Source organism: Anser anser, assembly GCF_964211835.1.
Source record: "Anser anser genome assembly, chromosome: 9".
NCBI classification, from domain to species: domain Eukaryota; kingdom Metazoa; phylum Chordata; class Aves; order Anseriformes; family Anatidae; genus Anser; species Anser anser.
The window spans coordinates 20,299,947-20,312,362 of NC_139729.1; the positions used below are offsets into that span (position 1 = coordinate 20,299,947).

Consider the following 12,416-nt stretch of genomic DNA (forward strand, 5'->3'; position numbering starts at 1 on the left):
GATCTCTCCTGAGCACATCCTGTAGTGGGGCTCATTGGGAACAGGTCAGCAGCCCACATGAAGAGATCAGCTCAAACTGGGCAGGAGAGCCACCAGCTGGCAGGTTGGCTGGGAACAAAGGAATTAATGACCCATAGGTGTCCATAGAGCAGCTACAGAAGGAACATAAACAGTATTTGCCTGGTTTATGCACTGCCTCTCCCCCATGCCCAGCCAATTTAGTATTAAACAGGAAAGTAAAATAGTCATTAAGTACCCAAGACTGCCACTTGGTAAGGAGATCTAAACAGGACATTCACAATCATATGCCAGCTTCTTAGTCCAGAAAGATTTAAAGAGTGGAGTAGAGATGAGAGGAAAGAAGGAGATAGATTGAAGGCAGCACTTCCACATAACTTGAGAGCTGAACTTGCAGCTCTGACAGCTGGAACAAAAATAAGGGACCCCAAGATAAAAACAGCTGAGATGACTCATCTGAAGTCATCCATGTTTTAAGCTAGACCAGGACTGTGCTTTAATACTTCAGCAATAAATCTTTCATTTCTAACCTTTTGCTTTCAACATCAATTGCTCAATAAATAATCTTTAATTTACCTATAAAGGTAAAGTAACCTTTTCTGGATATACTTCATAAGAAAAGCGATGGGTGCAGTTGCCACAGGTGCTGAGCAAAGGAAAATTGTGCTTGCCTTGAAACACTGTGGGCTATGACAGCGGCTGTTGCTGCCTTGTGCTAAACCTTGGGGCAAGCAGAAGAAGGCACCTGCCTTGCAAAGTGCAGATACATGGCTGTGTCCTCTATAGCAGCTCTGGGCAAAGCCTGAAGATTCCCACATCTGCAATTATCAGTGTCCTGGGACAGGGTGCTGCTCACTGTGACAATGCCAGCGCAGACAGTGGTGGTGTTGAACACCTGCCAGGAGCCTTGCTTTCTGCAAGGACACCTACACAAGAGGACAAACCCTCCTACTCCCTTTGCTCCTGTCCTTTGCAAATCTGAAGGCATTTGTTAATCTTGACGGTGCCTCTCAGGTCCAACTGACCATGTCTTCTTACACCACAGTCCCACAGATCAGAGCAAAGTAATATCTCTACTCTTCAGGGGGACGAGAACTTTAAAAAAAAACACATCTCAGAAAACCAGAAGGGGCCATCAACTCTTATTTTATATTTATTTTTGCTTTAAACAAAGGGTTGCTATTCTTTCCTCTCCTCACAACGAAGTTAATAGATTTATTCATCAAGTTTTCCAAATTTAGACATCAAACTGATGTTTTTCTCCCACTGATAATTTTATTCTTAGCAGCACTTACATAAAGGCAAGTATTGCAATATGACAAAAATGCAAACCTCCTCTGACCTGGAACGTACAAGCAGGTAAAGTACAGGGGAAAGTACAGGAAACTTCTCTATCAGGTTCTCCAAAACAGCAAGTCCTAAAATAGAACATAGTTTTTTTTAAAGCTGTTTTCTCTGAAGATCTAGATCTGCCTTTGTAGCCTTGCCCTGGACTTCAGGCTTGTGCCCTGCCACTAACACAGTGGCTCTGGACGCTGCAGAGACACGCAGCCCTGCCCACTTCTCCAGCACTGCCGAGCACAGCGGGCGCTCGGTGGCTGGTGGTAAGGACAGGCGCGCAGCCGAGGCGCTGTGCCTCACGTGGCTATTCTGGCAGAGGGGCCAAGGCTACAAGAAGCACTCCATTCAGGGACTTTGTTCCTTCCCACCTTCCCCATTTCCCAAACCAGTGTCAGAGAAAAGGATGCTGCCTGATTTTTCCACCTGCAGGCTGTCTGCTAAAGAGCCAAAGGTGCACCCATATGTGTGCTCCTGAGGAGAAACCATGGGACAAAATTCAAGATTCAGTGTAGAAAGACACAGAGCAGAAGCCAACATCAAACTACTTTAAACACGGCTGAGCACACAGAACGTTCTTACATGTAATTACTGCTGGAAGAAGGCAATTTGGGGGGTGCTGCTGCTGGTGATGGCAAACCCTCTCCACAAGGTTCATTTGTACGACAGCACCTGTTACCGCACATCCGCCCCGTGGCATCCTGAGGCTCTGCCTGGCAAAACAAAACCCAGCCCCCAGTGAATGCTGCAGGTTTCCACCAGATTTTGCAAGGCCTGAGTCCCACACACTCCCATTGGCCCCGGTCGTGCCTCATTAGTTTGGCTTAATCAAGTGACGAGCATCGCTCAAGGCTGGGGAACTGCTGTAGTCAATGGGGTCTATTCTCCGTCGGATAGACACATGTCACCCCCATTAGCATCAACGGGAGTTACAAATGCATGGCAGAGAAAGGCCCCAATGTGTCCAACGCGCATTAGGAAGGAACAGAGGGGCCAGTTCAGCCCCAGGGTATGAGCCTGCAGCTCATCGTGCCTTGCAGCAGCGCCGAAATTCAGCTCAGCTTCAACCTGGCCCAAGGGGATCATCACCAAAAATGAACAAACAAACAAAAAAAAAAAACAGTGTGACAGCTGAGTCCTATGTGAAAAAAACAACTAACGAACAGGCCGAGGATGGTTATGTTTGCAGCAGACAGGTGCCCAAACAGCAGCTTGCCCCTGCCACGGGCATCCCACGCTGATGGGTGCTGGGGCCACAGCCTTTATGCAAGGGAAGTGTCCACCTCTGTGGTGGACAAAAAAACCAGTCCTCAGGGTATCCATCAGGAAAGTCTTCCGCAGGTCCTTAAAAAGAAAAGGGGGACAGCACAGACGCCACGAGGACAGCCTAGGAAATGGCCAAAAGGAACAGGGCATGTGTCAACAGCGAGTGTGAGAGAGGGAACACAAGGCCCCATCCTTAGCTGACAAAAGGGCAATTCATCACCAAAATCAGCCCACCCCTGCTGACGAGCTGGCTTCATACAAGTTACATCTGGGCCCAAATAGTGGACTGGATCTTTGAGTTCTCAGTTTGGGGAAGTTTTCTTTTTTTAAAAAGAAAAGAAAACCTTCCTTTTTCCTTTCCCCTTTTTTTTTTCTTCTCTCTTTCAAGATGCTACTCATTATCCTTGAGATTAAATATCAAATTTTAAAGAAATACATTTTTCAAAACATCAGTGAAATATTATTCCATTAATATTATATTCTTTAAATATGTATCACCTGTGTTCATACTGTGAGAAAAGTGCCCTGTGAGTCTGGAGCATGTCATGTCACATATTTCAATGGTGTGCGTATCAGAAATGTCAGGTAGTTACAGCAAAGAGTTTTTAAACATTTGCTTTTCAATTTGTGCTTAAATGAGGCTCTGTCAGTATTGAATACCAGGCCATAAACATTATTATTAGACATTTGTGTCATATTTGTCCCTTGTGACGTTGTTTCATGTGTTTGTGCATTACCTAGACACAAGGCATGGGCCTTTCTGCATCTACACCTTTCCCATGGAAATTTCCCCCAGAACTTCAGTGACGTTGGGCTTGACTTATCTTCTGTGAAACAAGAATCTAGCCCAAAATACGAAGCTCTATCAGACTGCAGGTATTGCACTGGTACTCTAGAGTTAATAGCCATAACGTATATCCCAACAAATTGTCTTTAGCTTTCTCCATATGTTAATACCCTCTAATCCTGTTATCAGTATAGGCAGTTAGACAAACAGTATGATAATAAAGCAGCATTTATAATACATGTCCCTTCAGTCCTAGATTAACTACGAGATTTCCCAAGCACCTAGGGATTTGATTTACCTACTGTGTGCAAATCGCCAGTAAAAAGAGAGTATTCAGGAAAATATATTTGCTCCCACGCTGTATTGTTTACCATCTGCTTTCCCCTTGATCTGTATGTGTGTCTGATCTGTGCAATTTATTTATTCTAGCCCATGGTGATCGTTTAATGTAGGGTCTAGAGACCTGGGATATTATCAGCGCACTGAAAGAGTTTTCTGTGAGCACCAGACATGGTCCTTCGTGGCTCCCAAGTGCTGCCCCCTTCATCACAACCAGGAATTTAAGAAGTCACAAGAAGGAAAAACGAAGAAGCTTTTTTTCCTCATGACTGCTACAGGTGCTTACTTCATTCTGGATAAAAACAGCCCCCTTACCCCACAACCCACCACCATCTTTTATTTCTTATTTTTTATTTTTTTTTAATTCCTCTCAACGTGTCGTAGCTTTATATGAGGCTAATGGAGCAAGGCAATGCTCAAACGTCAAATTAAACTGCACAGCTCTGTAATCACTCAGACTGACATGGCATAAAAGGATAATTAGTAGTTCATTACATGGAACATTGTTTGTTCAGCTAAATTGATTTCTCTCAGCTGCCCATGTTTTCTGTTTACTTAGTGAGTGCTCCACTGCACATTCTTATTTGTGAACTAGGAAATCCCTTCCCCTGAACTTTTTTTCCTCTAATCAGCATTGAATTTTTAAATATAGTTTGCCTGAGGTAGATGAACCTCCAAAATTACAGACAGGTGCATGGCAACAATGGCCCGTGTGGAGTGATACATGGTACAAAACAAGCTGTGGTTAAGGAGACCTAACCCAGTATCTCAAAAAGGGCCAGGAGCACTCATCTGCTTTGTACATAGAAATTTCTAGCCTGGTTGTTTGCTTTTCAACTTACAGTGAACTTGCCTTTCTCTCATAGTGAAGTAAAAGAAAAAAAAAAAGTGGGGCTATAATCCTTCAGTGCCAGGAGCGGAGGGTCTGCAACAAAGTCTTCATAACGCCTCCCTTTTCGCTCACTGGGACCCCAAGAAAAAAATGGAGCTTGTTGTTTTAAACTTGCTTTTCTTTCTACTTGCAATCAACGTTGAGGCGCAACTACCCAACTTCAGGTGTTTCTAAACTACCTGCCTCATGAACACCTCTCGACTCAACCAAATTTCGAAATCCTGGCAGTAGTTACAGGTAAATGCGTTGGAGTTACCAACTCCCACGGTTGTAGTGTCAGTCTCAATACATTCCCATTTTGTTTAAAGCCCTAACTTCTGGAGTCATTTTGATTACATTTCAAAAAATGTTCTTGTTTAGGTAGAAAATGTGATCCCTAAGGAGTCAGAACACAGGACAAAAACAGGCCACCAACTTATTTTCTGAACCTCTTTGAAACCTTTTGGTTGAGTGCTGCCTGCAGCATCCCAGACTGCCACCACGCCCCCACTGCACCCCTTTCCTTGCAGACACTACATTTTCGGTGCTGGCATGTTTGTGCTGGAAGCCACTGTTGTTTCAACTTGATCTCAAAGGCTGCACCACTCTGTACAGTGACCCTTCAAGAAAACTGGTGCTTACTTCCTCTAAATTGTAGTGACATTTAAGGGCAGGCTCCTACCCCTGACGGCAATATCAAACTCAAATATTCCCACGCCCTGCTGCTTGTTCTGGCCTCCATCCCCCTTCGGATGTGTTGCCACAACATTGTGAAGTGGATCACAGAGCTGAAGCAGCTAAAAAAAAAATTCTTTTGTACCACGTTATTTTCCAGGAAGATCAGATGCTCCAGCCAACTCACAACATGGACCTGCAGACAGCTGTTTCCCCAGTACCAGAATGGGACAGGAGGGTGCAGCCAGTATGAGCCAGTGGGTGGGAACTCTTTGGGTTCACAACATTGTGAGAGAACCAGCTTGAAGCTGTGGGCAGATCAACCTCTGGTAACACTTCCACCCCAGCTTTATTCACCACCTCCATGGTGCCTAAGGCAGTGCCATGATCCGTAGCTCATCCTAACCAGTCACGGTAAAAAGCAAAGCTATTTTAGTGCCATATAAATCTCTCCAGATTTTTTTTTCCCATTTCCTCTCAGTCACATGGCAGGGATCCCATTCACTATGTCCACACTAGAACTTATTTTCTTCTTTCTTTAAGCACTATCTTTTTCTACCTGTTGATAACTGCCCCCAGAATCCTTTGATTCATCCCCATCACCTAAACACAGATCACCTTTAAACATCAATTTTTTCCACTGTGATCAAGCCAATTCCAACCACACATCACGAAGGTAAGAGGGGCTCCCTTTAGGGAGTCCCCTGGGGACTCTGGAGCCATTTTGGTGACAGTATACCCACTCCATCAGCAGCAAAATGAGGTATTCTTGCACATTGGACAACTCATGGCAATATGAACCCCCATCTCCTTTGGACACATTCCCCTGAGCACCTACTTCTTTGCTTGCTCAGGTAGGGCAGGTTTGCACTTAGTCTCCCAACAAACCAGTCTGCACAGGGCCATACCATTGGCACACACAAGCTTGGGCCTGCCTGGCACCGTGGGACAGGAGCACCATGCTTGCTCCAGCTCCCTGGTGAGCTCCCTCTCCATATATGCAGGTCTAGAGAACCACTGCATGGAGACATGTTCTCTCCTGCTAGGGCTGGGCAAGCAGCTTATTACCCAGTTTAGCTGCTGAACCAAAACCTGCTTGGAAAAGAGCCGAACAAAGACAACATAGTCCTCTCTTCTTGACACAGTAAAAAAATAAGAGGTAATTTGAGTAATTGTAAGAAAAAAAAGGCTGAAGGATAAGCCTTGAAATATCTCATCCATGGTCTCTTCCTTCAATAACCAGCTCAGTGACAAAGCCTGCACCAAAGGCATCAGCGATTTTACTCCAATTCTTTCCTTTGCTAAAACTATTTGAAAAAATGACTTGACAAATTTGTTTCCCATCTGTGATTACCTTTGATGTGATGGAAACCTCATTTTTGGAACGAGGAAACTATTTACTAAAAGAAAATAGGTCTAGAGTGAATCCTGACCATAAATACAAGCACTATTGACAACACTCCATTCGAGTCACAGTGGCAGTGCTCAAAGTTCCCTTTCAGTGGCACCTCCTGAGCAATGATCTAATTCCTGTAAAGGAAATGGAGGCTTTGTCTGCAGTACCTCATCTCCTTTTCAAGACATTGTATAATATTTGCGCTATTGCCATCCCTAGCAGCACTGAGAGGTGTCTTACTGAGGGGATGTTTTTTATGATGTTATTTTATTTTGGGCCCTGCTCTGCTCCTGCTCCAAGCTGCCCAGAGCAGATCCAGCAGCCTCTTACCCAAACTATCATGGCCTGAACTAATTCACCTTGCTCCCCATGGCTTGCTACTTCTGCTGCACTAATGAAACTTCTTGCCTGGCGCTGGCTGACGCAGGGACTGGGTGAATCACTGCCTCAGCCAAAGTGCAGGCTTCCTGAGATGGTTTTGCCGTCCCCAGCTATGAGCACAGCTCTGCACCAGATCATTCTGATGGAAACCCTGGAAAAATCTCTATCTCGCTGCTTGTATTGGCGTTTCCTTGATTCTCTGGTTCAACCGTGCTGCTGTGGAGCTCCTCTCTGCTACAGGCTAGTTGTCAGAAACATGGATTTGGAAAATGGTCAGGTTCTGTTTCTGTTGCAGACCAACGTGAGTACACACAGCTAAAATCCATGGCAAAGTGCTCGATCTCTGAACAGGTTTCAGTCATTCCTATATTTTCTTTGCTGGAAAACTCCTACAGTGCATAGCTGTTATGCTATCTGTCCCTGGACAATTTGATCACAGCAACTAAGTGCCTACAAATCACTTGTTTGATCCAAGATACATCTTGAAAGGGAGTTTCCATAGATTGTTCCTGGCATTTAAGACAAAGTTACCAGTCATAATGAAAGCCAAACCAATCATTAGCTCATCTGCTATCTCAGCTATCCAGACTTGCTTTTGTTCTAAGGGTCCAAATTTACAACTATTTGGACAGTTGCACCTTCCTTTGTAACTGTCTCCATTCGAGGGCAATGAAGTCATTTGGTTTTGGACATCTCATTGCATAGACTTCTTAATATGTCAGGTCTAGCAATAGCTCTGCTTGAGCCAGCGTCCACTGTCCCCACGCATTTCCCACATTTTACTGCTCTTTCAGTAACTAAATTTCTCCCATGGCTGTTTAACCACCCAAAATTGAACAAGCTTTTCCGATTATTTCTGCGGTCTAATGAAGATGATGAAGCCTGGTTTCCTAAGCATTTACCTCTTATCATTGCCTTTGGTGTCTGAGTATGAAATTCCAGCAGAAGTATTTGAGATAATTGGGCATTTATATGTGTTCCCCACCTTCTATATTGATTTTCTAGAGTTTGGATCCTTGCCTCAGGATTAATTGGACACCTTTTGAAACCTGTGGGAACTTACTGATCCTTGAGATCTTTATGTTCTTGTCAAGTTCAGATGAAATCAGGAAATGAGTTCAAAAGTCATTAGCAGGGGACACACGGATGCAGACTGCACACGTGAATAAGTCTTTGGTCTCATGTGAAAAAACAGGCTAGCAGAGATGTTTGTGCTGAGCACTGCAACTCCTGCTGTGCTGCCTCACCCCAGCAGAAACCCACCAGGCTGGGAAATGGGTGCTTGTAGATACCCACGACGGTCCTCCTCGACCCTCCTCTAACAGTCCTTTGTATGGCATCTTTCACAGTGCTGGTGTGCGAATGAACTACTTCCTCTAGGTATTTGCACCGTTACCAATTGCCTTCATTTTACTAAGCTAACATGTTTTTCTCGTTTTTAAAAAACAACACCTAAAAGCAGACTAGAATCCCCTTTCCCTTCTCACACAGCTGACACAGACTCACTTTCCAGGTTCTTGGTAGTCATCTCCCAGAATGGTTTCTTCCTATAATACCGGAGATTGAATGAAGTTGAGGAGGAAGGTGTTTGTTGATACTGTCTCTCTTTTAAGCTACTGAATAACTTTCGCAACCCAGAGGTAAGCACTACCCTTCCCAAACTGTTCCAGACCATTAAGCAGACACATATTTTAAATACACACTAAAAATACATTAGTACCTAACAAGCAGACTGGAGCAACCTTTTAAGAATAATTCAGTGTTATCACATAAACCTGTGACTGATCCACAACATTTGCTTACAAACAGGTGATGAAAGGAAAACAAAGTTCAGACACTGGTGAGAAGCTGCCTTGACATCAGTAAAGCCAAGGACCGGAAGATGTACAAGATGGAATAAACCCACTCTAAAGTTGTTCTGACAATAAACAATTAACTTTGGACTGGTGCCTTTGAAGAACAGTACCCTCAGCTGAAGAGGTCTACAGATCTTGTGTAAAGCTCTCTAATGAGTAGGTATTTAACAACAGCAACCAGAAAAAGCCCTCTCTGTGCATGGTATCCATCTCCCTTCTCTTGGAGTACTCTGCACAGAACAACAATGCTGCAATTAATAATTTTTCTCATGGTGATGAATGCATAATTAGAGAATAAATACATCTCAATCTTTGAAAGTAGAGTTGCCATCCACTCTGTGTAATGAAGGCTGGAGAGGAGCTAATTCACACATTCTTGCTTACTTAAGTTTGTTAAAAAAAAAAAAAAAGAAAGAAAAAGAAAAAATAACATCCACAAATCCATCAGCTTCTTCAGCCAATGTTCATGTCACTTGCTCCCATCCTGGGACCTGCAAGCAAGCTACTCTTTCCCACCCCTTGTCCAATTTACTACTTACTGGACGTGATAGAACATAACTTCTGCCATCACATCATAACTAATGAGGTGCTAAAATGACTGCTAGCACTCATGCATCTGCTGTGGGGGCTGCACAGGGAGACAGAACAAGTCATGTGGCAAAGCCAAACCCACAATCGCCAAAAACCTTCTAGGACTGAGTAGTGGAAATGCAAGTCAGACATTGAGGCTTGTTGGTTCTCCTGGTTTTGGACCCTCAGCATTCAAAAACTCTCACACGTGTAATGTCATGAACACAAACGGTGTCTCTGAAGCCAAGGGAACTTCTCATGTGAATAAATTTTAAAAGAATACGTGAGGATTTGCAAGATTAGGGCCTGAGGTTCTTGGCTTTATATCTTTAAATGGAGCTGTACAGTGCCAGTTACGCTCAAGCAATGCTACTGTTTCAGTAGATCCAATGCTGTCAAACGCCAAGAACTTCTCTGGAGGTGAGATTTGGGGTCTTCTCTCTTGGCAAACCTGACAAAGCAGAATTAAGCTCCAAATGAGCCAGACTGTAAACTGAGGTTACAAATGTAAGTTATCCTTATTTTCTAGCTGGTGGAAACAGGTGTTTCAGCTTCTGACCATGGTAAGTTTTAGCCACTGTATAAATTTTGGTTCAGACCCAATACGTAAAAAAAAAAAGGTTTGTTCCTCTATGCAGTTTACACCACAAGGCTTTCATCCCTGATTTTAGAAATACCTTTCTAGGACAACGGAAGTGGTTAATTGCTTCTAAACGTTTAGCCACATGCTAATCCAAGATTGCATCTCTGGAAACTTGGACAATAAGATATCAAAAATGCCCCAATAGATACACACAAAAATACAAATAAAATCAAAAAAATCAACAATGAATCAAATAAATACACACCCCCCCCCCCCCCCCCCCCCATCCAACAGGACTACTTTGAAAATGCCCCAAGGATTCACTGTTTGAGCTCCTACCTAATTTCACAGTTTCACCTCTAGATCTTTTCCCCAGTCACCAACATACTACCAGGCATCAGACCAGCCCAAGGGGCTTCCTTGCTGCTCTGCAGGTGACAGAGGTGCTGTCAAGGGATTTTGCATTCAACCTAGGTACAGGATACAAAAAACTGCAGTGAGGCTGTCCCCAAATGTTTCTTTTTCCTTGCCATAGGAAAATCTGCCTGCAACTATTTAATCAATGATGAAACTGTTGATTCAGGTTTGGATTAATAAAATTAAAACCCAGTAATATTGAAATAGAAAGAAATGGCAAGTATAAATCAATGCACACTTGCAGAATTGCTTAGTTTGGTCAGGGATTGAAAGATTAATGTTGTCTTCCTTCCTTGCACTGTAATAGAAGTGTTTCTTCAGGCCTCCAATTTCTGGCAAGCAGATCGGAGACAGGGGGGAGAGGGGCATGAGAGTGGAGAAGGCACACAGGGTGCAGACTCCAGGAGTTAGGAAATGGGAGTTACGGAGCAAGATGGCCTATTTTTTATACTCTTTAATGTGAGGGCTGTTTTTTTAAACCTCTCAGCAGGAATAGCAAAGTTTTCCAAGTCATCACCTAGCAACAAAACCCAGAAAAACATTTGCAAAGCAGTTTTGCATCACTGCCATCCCTGGAAGAACTAACTTGTTGAAGGCTGAATTTGCTATGGAGAGGGGTTGAATGCTCTGTTCTTATTCAGAGTGCTGAGACATGCAGTCTTCTTTCACAGAGAACAGAAATTCATTAATGCACACGCACACACACACATTGTTGTTTTGGAGGTGCTCTCAGACAGATTTTTTTGGACCACAAGGGTGTGGTTTCAACTGAAAACGATTTGAAAATAAATTAAAACAATTTCTTCTATTCCAGTATATCACGCTGTGTTAGAGCTTGTGTTTGTGCACACTTTCTGCTCAGGGGATAACAGGTTCAATATTTAATTTCAAATTTTATTCTTAAGAACATTTTATTTCTAGTTAAAATAAACTTGATAAAACAAAACTTCTTTAGCAGAGCAGATAACCTTTGCTAGATCTTTTTCAAGTGACAGTGAATAGCCTGAGCACCTTCATGAAATGAAATTGTTTTCAATTGTTTACAAAAACAGAAATATGCTTAAAGGCAATCATTATCTTGTAAGATTCCTACTCTTCCTTTCCCATTAAACACAAGTTTTCATGACCACTAAAGTCTTTATGTGCTGTGACTGATGGGAGCAAGACCCTACAGAATCTGTTACAAAGGGTCTGCCCACACAGTGCAAACCTGTGCTTTCTTAGACATCTTCCAGTTTGCTCAGAGCACCATCAACAGTCATTTCCTCTCAGCATGCAGGGACACCAGTTCAGAGCCCAGAAACAACGTGACCATGTCAGCACAGCATTATATTTTATGACTAAGCCCAGGCTCTTGGTAAGACTAATCAGTGCAGTTGCATCGTTACGCTGGCTCATGCTTCTGGCTTTGATTAGCATCACCTCAAAAGTTTTGGTACCATCTTGCATTACACAGTGTAACCAAATAATGATGAACCAAACAGCTAATAGTGAAGTTGCTTAGCGATAATATTGGTTATATGTACCCTTTCATCTTCTTTGGATGCTGTAATGGTTGGAATATTGCTAATGGACTGGCTGCTTGTTTAGTATGTACACGGAGAGCAGAGCTGGGCAGAACAGTCATGTTAAATTCAACATGCCATTCCACCTCTAAATCTCCCCTGTCCAATCTGTGGATACAGTTTTGAGAGGCATCGGTTGGTACCCATAATCACTTTAGTGCAGGGTATGTAGAGGGAAAAAGAATTTACTGGAGGGCATTGATTTAATCTCACATTGGCTGTATGTAATCATTATGCAGCTTTGCATACAGTCCTCATCTTCTTGCGGGATTGGTTACATCCCTTATCCCCGTGGGAGTTTTGCACAGCTTCCAAATATTCCCTGGGATGTTTTCTGCTATTACAGCTTTGCTG

General features: G+C 43.3%; 1 protein-coding gene across 2 annotated transcripts in view; it reads right to left on the reverse strand.

Annotated features, from left to right (window-relative positions):
* The window catches only part of LOC310904146 (uncharacterized protein), a 372,616-nt gene that overhangs the window by 57,139 nt on the left and 303,061 nt on the right, over positions 1-12,416 (reverse strand). The window contains exons 8-9 of one of the 2 annotated variants that reach the window (XM_083848460.1): positions 1,939-2,069; positions 1,361-1,436 (exon numbers count right to left, since the gene is read on the reverse strand). The exons of the other annotated variant lie outside the window; for it this stretch is intronic. The gene's annotated coding sequence lies outside the window, so the exon portion shown is untranslated. The remainder of the gene's footprint in view (positions 1-1,360; positions 1,437-1,938; positions 2,070-12,416) is intronic. 2 annotated transcript variants of the gene reach the window in all.